Raw genomic sequence first — 12,838 nt, 5'->3', positions numbered from 1 at the left:
ACTTTTTTTGTAGGACTTGACCCCTGTACCTATATATAATGATCTATATATATAGGTATACATATTTATTATAACAAAAAAATCATCAGATTATGTAGAAATGTGTATTTAAGAACAAACATATTCTGCTATGTGAAGAGCATTGGAGTGTAAAATATTCATATTTTATATTGAATTAGCGCACTTGGTAAAGAGTGGTTGGGTTTGCACTACTTGGGGCCCGATCCGATATGCAGTGTCGCCCGCAAAAGCCGGCGACGCCAAATTTTGCGCTGGTTTGTTTTCACATATACGCGTAACATAGAAGTTACGCTCGTATATTTCTGCCTTCGGCCGTAGTTTTTTGGCCCATAGACAGGTATATATATAGCTGATTACTTTGGGGCAATGCCCCGCAAAAGGCCCTTTTAAGGGCTGGTAACAGAGCTGATTACTTTGGGGCAATACAGTGTAGGGACACTTTAGTATTTTAGGGGTTAATACATTTATTATAGGTGGCGGCGGTGTAGGGGGATCAGATTAGGGGTTAATCATTTTAATATAGGTGGTGGCGGTGTAGGGGGATTAGATTAGGGGGTAATGTAGTTAAAATAGGTGGCGGCGGGGTAGGTGGCTCACATTACGGGGTAATAATTTTAATATAGGTGGCGGCGGTGTCGGGGGCTCACATTAGGGGGTAATAATTTTAATATAGGTGGTGGCGGTGTAGGGGATTAGATTAGGGGTTAATATATTTAATAGAGGTGGCGGCGGTGTAAGGGGGTCAGATTAGGGGGTAGTACATATAATGTAGCTGGCGGCGGGGTAGGGGGCTCACATTAGGGGGTAATATAGTTAAAATATGTGGCGGCGGTGTAGGGGGATCATATTAGGGGGTAATATAGTTAATGTAGCTGGCGGCGGGGTCCAGGAGCGGCGGTTTAGGGGTTAATATATTTATTGTTAGGAGTGAGAGGGGGGATTGGGGATAGAGGTGTATACGTGTCGGGCTATTTTTCGGAGGCGTGTTAGACAGTTACGGGAGATTTAATATTTTAGTCAGTTTTTTTAGGCGGCAGCAGTTTCTAAAGTGCCGTAAGTCACTGGCGACTCAAGAAATTTGTACTTACGCAGATTTCTGGACATCGCTAGTTTGTCAGACTTACGGCACTTTAGCATCTGACGGCGCAGTATATGAGATAGCTCGAGTTGCGAGCTGAAACTACGGGCGGCGCAGGTTTCCACGCTTGTGCCGAAACCTGCGCCATATATCAGATCGCGCCCCATTTTTTACATTTTTCACACTCCGTTGAAGACTATTGAGGACTAAGTTAGCTCAGAAACTATATTCTAACTTCGGCTTTTTGTGTACGTCAGGTTAGCGTGTAAGCGAAAACTTTTCACTTTCAACTTGTAATACATTTGCAATCCAATGCGCACAAAAAGCTTACACGAGCAGGAGCACAAACTACCGCTCCACTTTTAATCTAGCTCTATGTCTGTTAACTAAAAGCATTCCAATTAAAGAGAGGTCTAAGCAGCTGTTTACAAGAAACAATTTGTACTGATGTTTTAACTAAATATTTTCAATGCATACATAAATATCTGTAAATTGGTCTTTTTGGCTATCAATATCACATGGAAACAATGGCCTAGATTACGAGTTTTGCGTCAGGAGCTATGCGGTGCTAATGAGCAGTTTTGTCTCACTGCTCACTTACCTGCAGCGCTGGTATTACGAGTTTTCAGAAACCCAGCGTTAAAAGACAAGAAGTGAGCGTTGAGCAAAATTTTGCTCCTTACCACACTCCAATACCAGCGCTGCTTAAGTCAGGGGTGAGCTGGTCGTACGTGCTCGTGCCCGATTTCCCCATAGGAATCAACGGGGAGAGTCAGCTGAGAAAAAGTCTAACACCTGCAAAAAAGCAGCGTAAAACTCAGTAACGCAGCCCCATTGATTCCTGTGGGGAAATAAAAGTTATGTCTACACCTAACACCCTAACATGAACCCCGAGTCTAAACACCCGTAATCTTACACTTATTAACCCCTAATCTGTCGACACCTACATTATACTTATTAACCCCTAATCTGCCGCTACGGACATGACCGCCAGCTACATTATATGTATTAACCGCTAATCTGCTGCCCCCAACATCGCCGACACCTACATACTATTTATTAACCCCTAATCTGCCGCCCCAACGTCGCCGCCACTATAATAAACATATTAACCCCTAAACTGCCGCACTCCCGCCTCGCAGACATTAGTTAAATATTATTAACCCCTAATCTGCTGTCCCTAACATCAACGCCACCTACCTACATTTATTAACCCCTAATCTGCTGCCCCCAACGTCGCCGCCACTATATTAAAGTTATTAACCCTTAAATCTAACCCTAACCCTAACACCCCCTAACTTAAATATAATTTAAATAAATCTAAAGAAAATTACTATCATTAACTACATTATTCCTATTTAAAACTAAATACTTGCCTATAAAATAAACCCTAAGCTAGCTACAATATAACTAATAGTTACATTGTATCTAGCTTATGTTTTATTTTTATTTTACAGGCAAGTTTGTATTTATTTTAACTAGGTAGAATAGTTATTAAATAGTTATTAACTATTTAATAACTACCTAGCTAAAATAAATACAAAAGTACCTGTAAAATAAAACCTAACCTAAGTTTTTGTAAAAAAATACAAACGACCCCCCCAACAGTAAAACCCACCACCCACACAACCAACCCTCAAATAAAATACTATCTAAAAAAACCTAAGCTCCCCATTGCCCTGAAAAGGGCATTTGGATGGGCATTGCCCTTAAAAGGGTAGTTAGCTCTTTTGCAGGCCCAAACCCTAACCTAAAAATAAAACCCACCCAATACAACCTTAAAAAAAAATAACACTAACCCCCTGAAGATTGACTTACCGGGAGAAGTCTTCATCCAAGCCAGGCCAAAGTCCTCAACGAAGCCGGGAAAAGTCTTCATCGAAGCCGGACGAAGTGGTCCTCCAGACGGGCAGAAGTCTTCATCCAGACGACATCTTCTATCTTCATCCATCCGGCGCGGAGCGGGTCCATCTTTAAGACATCTGACGCGGAGCATCCTCTTCATCCGACGACTAAAGACGAATGAAGGTACCTTTAAGTGATGTCATCCAAGATGGCGTCCCTTAGATTCCGATTGGCTGATAGAATTCTATCAGCCAATCGGAATCAAGGTAGAAAAAATCCTATTGGCTGATGCAATCAGCCCATAGGATTGAAGTTCAATCCTATTGGCTGATCCAATCAGCCAATAGGATTGAGCTCGCATTCTATTGGCTGATTGGAACAGCCAATAGAATGCGAGCTCAATCCTATTGGCTGAGTGGATCAGCCAATAGGATTGAACTTCAATCCTTTTTATTTTTAGGTTAGGGTTTGGGCCTGCAAAGGAGCTAATTGCCCTTTCAAGGGCAATGCCCATCCGAATGCCCATTTCAGGGCAATGGGGATCTTAGGTTTTTTTTACATAGTATTTTATTTGGGGGGTTGGTTGTGTGGGTGGTGGGTTTTACTGTTGAGGGGTTGTTTGTAATTTTTTTACAGGTAAAAGAGCTGATTACTTTGGGGCAATGCCCCGCAAAAGGACCTTTTAAGGGCTATTGGTAGTTTAGTTCAGGCTAGGGTTTTTTTTTATTTTGGGGGGGCTTATTTTATTTTCATAGGGCTATTAGATTAGGTGTAATTAGTTTAAATATCTGTAATTTGTTTATTATTTTTTGTACTTTAGCTAATTTAAATTAATTTAGGTAATTGTATTTAATTTAGTTAATTTATTTAATTATAGTGTAGTGTTAGGTGTTAGTGTAACTTAGGTTAGGTTTTATTTTACAGGTACTTTTGGATTTATTTTAGCTAGGTAGTTATTAAATAGTTAATAACTATTTAATAACTATTCTACCTAGTTAAAATAAATACAAACTTGCCTGTAAAATAAAAATAAACCCTAAAATAGATACAATGTAACTATTAGTTATGTTGTAGCTATCTTAGGGTTTATTTTATAGGTAAGTATTTAGGTTGAAATAGGAATAATGTAGTTAATTATAGTAATTTTATTTAGATTTATTTGAATTATATTTAAGTTAGGGGGTGTTAGGGTTAGGGTTAGATTTAGATTTAAGGGTTAATAACTTTAATATAATAATTAGGGGTTAATACATTTAGTATAGTATTATACTATTATAGTGGAGGTGACGTTGAGGCAGCAGATTAGGGGTTAATACATGTAGGTAGGTGTTAGGGACGGCAGATTAGGGGTTAATAATATTTAACTAATGTTTGCGAGGTGGGAGTGTGGCGGTTTAGGGGTTAATATGTTTATTATAGTGGTGGCGACGTTGGGGGTGGCAGAATAGGGGTTAATAAATATAATGTAGGTGGCGGCGGTGTCCGGAGCGACAGATTAGGGGTTAAACATTTTATTATAGTGTTTGTGATGCGGGAGGGCCTCGGTTTAGGGGTTTAGGTAGTTTATGGGTGTTAGTGTACTTTTTAGCACTTTAGTTATGAGTTTTATATTACGGCATTGTACCATAAAACTCTTAACTACTGACTTTTAAATGCGTTAGGACTCTTGGAGGTAGAGGGTGTACCGCTCACTTTTTGGCCTCCCAGGACAGACTCGTAATATCAGCGCTATGAAAGTCCCATAGAAAAAAGACTTTACGAAGTTTACGTAAGTCGTTTTGTGGTAAGGCCAAAGAAGTGTGCGGTGACCCTAAACCTTCTAGACTCGTAATAGCAGCGGACGTAAAAAAGCAGCGTTAGGACCTCTTAACGCTGCTTTTTTACCCTAACGCACAACTCGTAATCTAGCCGAATATATTTTACCTATTTTAATAACACATGTGCGCCTGTACACTTCCCTTTTTTGCTGTCAGTAACATACACAGGTCAGTAAATTTGCCTCTTGAACATTTGCTGCCCCAGGACAGACCATAGGCGTGGGCACAGGGTGTGTCGGGTGTGCCCAGACACACCCTAATGCAGCCGACAGTAGCAGACTAAGCTGAATGACACAACAGTGGGGTTTTTTCCCAATACTCTGTCGTCACCTAGGGGCACTTGAACCTTTTAATACTTTTAAGCCCCTCTCCATTCGATCTCCCAGAAGAAAAAGAGAGAGTGTAGACAGGGGTCACTGGTGTCAGCTGCCATCATGCTTTAATTTGAGCATGGCATTATGGTAGTGTCCATGTCATGCACGGTTTTTAGCATTAATAGCAAAAGGAGGCATTGTCTTAGTGCCCCTGGCAGTTACTGTCTCCCTGCACTGCAGCAGACAGCCTGTGTGGGCTGGGTTGGGTGCCACTGGGTTAAAATGTATACTAATTGTTTGTGTCTGGTCAATATTAGCAAATGTTGGTATTTTGTGCAATATTTGTTGAGTTTGTATCTTTCCTTAAAACTTTATTTTATTTGGTTTTATTTTCATTATAATGGATTAAAACAATCGTCCTTTCTTTTCACGGATTTTGTCACCTAAAAAAGACAACATATAGTGAAGAACCTATAGTATACGGCTAAATATCCAGATTTCCTTTTCTTCCTCAAAGTGATGCAGATGCACAGCAGAAAGAGAGGAGGGGAAATCAGATTTAAGTAGAACTTCATACTAAGTGATAAAAAGAGTAATTTATCCCCTCAAATGATTCTACACATCTTGAGGAACAATCAATATGTGTTGTATTTCTGCAGTCATAAATGATTGTCTGTGTTATTTTTTCCCAGAGAGTTTCTATGAAGTCTAGCAGAACCATGTGAGGATCTGAGAAGACAGTTATATTAGTGCCCCTGTGCCAGCTGTCAGCCTCTGAGGTACTGCACCTAGGAGGATACTATTCTGTCTTAGAGGTGAGACTCAAACTGGGTTTGCAAGGTGACGGCTTACTAGGATTTCTTACATACTTTTTGCTCTGTTGCCCCAGTAGTAGCTCTGCTCTCTCTCAGCTCTACTTCCTCTGCTTGTTGACATACTTTCACCCCATGACACTGGGTTCCACATCCAAATGTTTCCAGTGCTAAACTTCCTTCAGAATGGATGAATGGCTTCTCCTCTAGTTAAACGTTGTACATTTGCAAATATATCATATTCAAAATTAATGGATGGATGCATTTGATTTTTAAGTAGACACATTTGTACAACTTGTATTAACAAAATAGCTAGTAAAATCTATCACTGTTGCAGGGACATATGTGCATATACTGTGTGCCCTGTGCACTTACATTCCAATATTCCAATATTGCTCCTGCTCAATGAGCCAGCAGTGCCTCGTATAGTCCCTGACATGATATGAGCAGATCCAGTGTTAAAATATATATGCTGTGTTTATATTTATGTCAGAGGCTGAATGGGATTTCCCTGTCAGTTTATATGTTAAAAAACTGGTTCTCCGTGCTAAAGTGAGACCACAATCATTTAGAGAATAATGTTCGTCACTCATCTAAGATATTTATTTACCTGTTTACCTGTACATTTTCTTTTGCAATTACATGATTATATTATTATATGAGTGTAATCAAGAAACTCTGATATACTCCTATCTCTCAAGTCAAAATATTGACTATTGAGCAGTAAAATAGATGAGAGATTCCACCTATGTTGTAAAAATTGCTGTGTGGTTATCATACCTTTCATACAAAGAGTTAGGAAATCATTGAAGATATAACAAGGCAGGCATTTATTTATTTATTTGTATATTTTATGGGAACTTAGAGACATTAAACACTATGGGGCATATTTATCAAGCTCCGTATGGAGCTTGAAGCCCTGTGTTTATGGCGAGCCTTCAGACCGCTGCTCCATAACCTGTCCGCCTGCTCTGAGACGTCGGACAGATATTGCCGGAAATCAACCCGATCCAATACAATTGGGTTGATTGACACCCCCTGCTGACGGCCGATTGGCTGCAAATCTGCAGGGGGCGGCGTTGCACCAGCAGTTCACCAGAACTGCTGGTGCAATGATAAATGCCGAGAGCGTATGCTGTCAGCATTTATCGATGTGTGGCGGACATGATCCACAATATCGAACCATGTCCGCTCGCACATTAATAAATAGGTCCCTAAATAAATCAATGCTTGAATGATGTAGTCAGAGCAAAGATTAGCCTGAGAATTTGTACATGTATTTTTAAAGATGATATTAGTTGTTAAAATGTTGAACAAATAAGGGTTAAAGTGAAGTTCATAAGACAGTCAGTGCCGCCATATTGTAACTTAGGTTTACATTAAGGCCAATAAGGAATGGTTATAAATGGAATACTAGAGTGTTCAACCAATAACTGTGTGGAAAATAGTTATGCCTGAACTTCCATGTTTAACATGAATTGGAAAGCCGACAATAACAAAATAAATAATGAAAGTATATTGTAAAGTTGTTTTACTAGATGTAATTAAACAATTTATATTAATATCTTGAGGTTTTTAATGCCCCTTTAAAGTTGAGTAAACCAATTTCAATTCTTTTAATTTTTAAGCTTTTAGTTAAATTGATTTTTCTTGTTCTGTGTGGAGTTGTTTGTGATACAAAGGGTGTTGCATTTCTTCCTGTCAAGTTACCTATAGAAGGACGAAATAGAGATGTACTCAGTGACTTTGTAGAGTAAAAGGTCATAAGAGTAATATATTGTCAGTTAGCGCAACACTATAAAGTTTATGAGTGCTAGTGAGCCGGTTGCAAACACTTACCTGTGTAAATTAAGAAAAATTCTTTATAGCAATAGTTATATTAAGTTGCTTTTATTACCTTTTACTATTGTGTTACCTTACCAACAGGTATTTGTCAATACTAGTATGTGGCAGAAATAATAAAGCAGAGTCATTGAACCAGTATTTACGTGTAGTGTCATAGGAGCGCCTAAAGGTGGATTCCTGCTGCTAAAAAAGTTCTTCCCTCAAAGAGAACTAAATGGTGGATAAGAAGAAAAAATGGGGTTTATTTAGCAGCGCTAAAAAAAGCTAGGAAATGATGATACCAATCTAATTTATGTTTTATACAATCTAGTTTATTTAAAAATTCTTATAACACATAAAAACAACAGCAAATGCTTTTCCTAATTAATAAAGGGACGTGTCCCTTATACAACACTTATAAAAACAGACTAGAACCATATAATCCTAGAATTCCAGGTATAAAGGAATTAATTCTATAGATAACATATGGCAAGCAACAAATTTCTAAGATAAATGGTGAATTGAATATTTAAAAGGCACAAATGAACCAGTATGTCATGTTCTGAGACTGGTGAAGTGTTCTGCACTCAAAACATGAAGGTGATAACTTGTGTATATGATTGTTTTTAAGGAACATTCTAGTAAGAAAATAAAAATGTGAAATGATGATCTGTGCAGTCCCAAATCCATTTATTAAGGCCATCTCCCAGTAATCTCCTCCAAGAAAAAGGTTACAGTTTTCACTATTAAAAGATGATAGTAATTTTTCACAAATCCCAAAATTTAGGTTGGCATTGAATATCAGGACTGTGATCTTTCTCAGTCAAGCTCAAAGAATACAAGGCAGCTGATTTCCAGCAACAAGTAGATTTATTTAAATAAAATAGCTAAGATAAATAAAACTAAACAATTATATAGTGCTAATATAAATCACCACATGTACAATTCTGAAGAGATCTGTTGCAAATCCAAATACTTCTCATGTATCACAGATGATACTTGTTCAGGAATTGCTGGTGTCCTAGTGGGTGGCACTTGAAAGGCTTCAGTGCTGCCAAAAATATGTGGTGACATGACAAAGAGGCAGTTCTAGTGTAGTTGCATGAGAGCTTGATAGGAGGAGGTTATTGAAACCCCTCGATCTTAGCTCCCTTAGCAGCTACAGACAATCAAGTAGTGATGGTATTAAAAAGCACCAAGCCCCCCAAAGCTAAAACAAAAGTTTTAAATTTAACATTAGGGACACATTATAAAAATCTCAAATTTATTCTGTCACAGTGATCACATTACCATAGACCACTTCTTTGTGCATAACTGGACTTCCTTACTCATGAGGCCTCCAGTGATTGACCGCTGAGCCTGATATCAGCATTCATTGCAGTATGCTAGTATCTAGGCTACACATTTACAGTGATTGTATACACAGTAACTGTGATTTTGACAGTTACTGTACTGCTGCCGGATAGTCTCACATGCAGTCTTCCAGCAGCAGCATTAGAGACATGCTGTTTACAGCATGTATCTTATGAATGGAGGCACCACACTGATAGCCATGGGATGACAGGGACACCCTGTCCCTGCCGTTGCTAGCCTGGGGTGTCCTTGATTACAGTATTCTGCAGTAGCTCACTCCTGAGGCATGCAGAAATAGTGTGGTTGCACCAACAGAGGAGAGACAGGTATGCTAACAGCCCAGGACACAGCCGCCATACAGGGTATGACACTGGTCCTTAAGAGCTAAACAAACAGTGCCATACCCAGCGGTGGGAAAAAGGCTTAGCAGTTAAGGGGATGGATTTGATAAGTAGAGTAAAGAATAGAGATCTGGTTATTAGTTCACTTGCTATACCTCTAATTAAAATGTGGGTAACTGACTTGGATCAGTTGTAAATATGCAAGTCAGTAAAGGACGAGTTAAGATCACAAAGTCACTTTTTGTTTAATTAGAATTCCTACAGAAACACACCTATGGAATTAAATAATGATGCTGAATAACATTTCATAGTCTTCTGTCTTGCTGTGCTTTATATACATTGCAGCTACAAAGGGAAAATTTGTTCCACTTAAAACTACTTTAACCATTTGCTAATCAACTAAATTTGAAGAAAACTTAAATTTACTAATTAAGAGAACCTGACAGTGTGGCCAACTCACATTCATATTATCTGATAAAACTAACTTATTCGGATATAGGCAACTCCTTCATACTTTAGTGAATCCTCTAAGTTAAATTACTTCTTTTCACAGGAGTTTCTTTAGTTCTTGATGAATCAAGCAGGTCTGGGTAAAAAACAAATGTGTCTAGCTGATATTATTTGAGAAACATGTTTCCTCTATTTTACTCTGTATTCAATTATTATGACTACCGTTTAACATTATTCCAATACATTTATAATGTATAATAATAATAATAATATTAATATGATTAATTCATTTTTGCATGTATAAAAGTGTGCATTACCTTGCCAGTCTTCCTTTCTCAGGGAGAAGTGTCTAGTTGTAGTCTCAGTCAGCTGGAATAAGCTAGGAATACATATATATATCAATGCTTTTAAGAAAGAAAACATTAAGAAGAGATACAAGAATAAAGGAAGAAGAATTAGGCAAAAGAAGTGGAGAGGGAAGAAAGACAGTCTTATCCAGCACTGAACTACAGTATATCCCTAAAGTCAATATCACACTCAAAGGGTTAAACCTGTGAATCAGTAAAAACCATAGCTAGTGATTTCCTATATTAATCGATATTTTAATGCTACATTCAAAACAATTCATAATCTAGCAGCATGTGCACAATATATCACTAAAACAAGGGGCCCCTTGACTACCAAATTCATTGATTCAGGAGAAAGAAGTAAGTCCCGTGTTAAATGACAGTTATATAAGATGGGGATCCCCTTAAAAATCATTGGATAGGATATCACAATAATTTCTGTTTCCAGACTCCAAGTCCCAGCTTTGGATTTTCCTCAGACCACAACTCCTTGGGGCTTCAACGCTTCAACAAGTGAACTTTCATCTGTTTAGTGCTAGTGATGATTACTCTGGATTCCATTACTCTTACCAAGTGTTAGCAGGTGCCGTGACCATCAATTGTTATCCACTGTGATTGTGACCGCTGCTGATGTAGTGCATTAATGTGCATAAGTGTATACCATTGCACTAGACACCAAGATACACGTGTTAGTGAAGAACAGGAAACTGAGGCTACAATTCACACAGGCTCACTAAAATTGGACAATTGAAGATATGAAAAATGTTGCCTGGTCTGATGAGTCTCGATTTCAGATGCAACATTCAGATGGTAGGGTCAGAATTTGGCGTCAACAACATGAAAGCAGGGATCCATCCTGCCTTGTATCAACGGTTCAGGGTGGTGGTGGGGGTGTAATGGTGTGGGGGATATTTTCTTGGCACACTTTGGGCCACTTAGTACCAATTGAGCATCATTTAAATGCCAAAGCCTACCTGAGCATTGTTGCTGACCATGTCCATCCATTTATGACTACAGTGTACCCATCTTCTGAAGGCTACTTCCAGCAGGAAAATGCACCATGTCACAAAGCTCAATCCAATAGAGCACCTTTGGGATGTGGTGGAATGGGAGATTTGCATCATGGATGTGCAGCCGACAAATCTGCAGCAACTGTGTGATGCTATCATGTCAATATGTACCAAAATGTCTGAGGAATGTTTCCAAAACCTTGTTGAATCTATGCCACGAAGAATTAAGGATGTTCTGAAGGCAAAAGTGGGTCCAACCTGGTACTAGCAAGGTGTACCTAATAAAGTGGACGGTGAGTATATATATATATATATATATATATATACTGTGTATATATATATATATATATATATATATACAGTATATATATATGTATATATATATATATATATATAAATATTTTCCCTGTATATGTTTGTAAACATCACTCTAGAGGCTATAAAAAGTAGTGCATAGTCTCTTATTGGTTAATTTAATATTTTACAAAGGCCAGTAGTAAAGGGGATAGTTTTATATACTTTAAGTAATTTTTTTTAGATTTCTTTAAAAAGAAAAAAAATGGCGTTATATAGGTATATTTTCTATTGTCCTAATTAGAAGGGAGCTCCACTGCACACAATGACATCAATTCACAAGTCAATATGAAATATGGGTCCACCACAATCTAGCAGATATCAGCTCACAAAAAGTCTTTTTGATTTCTGGCTGAATTTGGAGCCACGTTTCTTGAGTGGTAAAAAAAATGCTATGTTTTATAGTTTGTAAAAAAACAGCTGCAGCCACAAAAGAATATTCGAAAGAAAAGCTCCAGAAAAGTACTTTTTCGAATGTTACTGTTTCCAAATTATAATCTGGGAGTTTACCCTAAACTGACAGATACATTAACCTATTCACCCCTGTTAGTATACGCTCTGCTTTGCCGTATACCAGACTCTTCAAGTTATCTCCAAACGCAGTGTTCAAGAAACTGTAACCGGCCGGTTCAGTCCTGTGTATATTTAAGCTGAGATCTGCTATTTATTTATATGCTTTTTGTTACCTCATATCATTGAGGTCATACATTGTAAGTGTTTTTAATTCCTCTTATATTATTTTATCTAAATAAATAAAATTACACTATTTTTTGTGTCCTCTTTTCTCTTTTTACATTCTCCATACCACCCTGGGTCCGGAGCCAACAAGAGAACAGGTCAAAGATCCAGGAGCATACTTAAAGACCCAGGAACCGATGATATTGTGAACATCAGAGGTCACGTGATCTTACAACATCAAGTACACCTTACCTGAAGGCAAAAGGGCTGCTAAAGACACAGATATCACCACCTCAACCTTACCTCATATGATTGGGGTATGAGTCTGTAAGTAGATTCACAAAAGGGGAAGAGCCGTGGGATTCTTACTAGCCTTTGTGTGTCTCTTTTTTCTCTGCATACCTTTAGGAACTCTACATGGACATATTTTAATGCTACCATTTACATTATCTTATTTCATAACTAATATTTTAGAAATACCTTGGTCAGTTTCCAGTGTACCCCTCTGAACTTTTAGGGATATTTTCTTTATTATGACCAATATCGTTTGTGATTCCATTAGTTGACCTAACTTTATTTATAGTTTTATATCCA

Source organism: Bombina bombina, chromosome 1 (genome assembly GCF_027579735.1).
Source record: "Bombina bombina isolate aBomBom1 chromosome 1, aBomBom1.pri, whole genome shotgun sequence".
Taxonomy (NCBI): domain Eukaryota; kingdom Metazoa; phylum Chordata; class Amphibia; order Anura; family Bombinatoridae; genus Bombina; species Bombina bombina.
Note: the sequence above shows the minus strand (reverse complement) of the source record.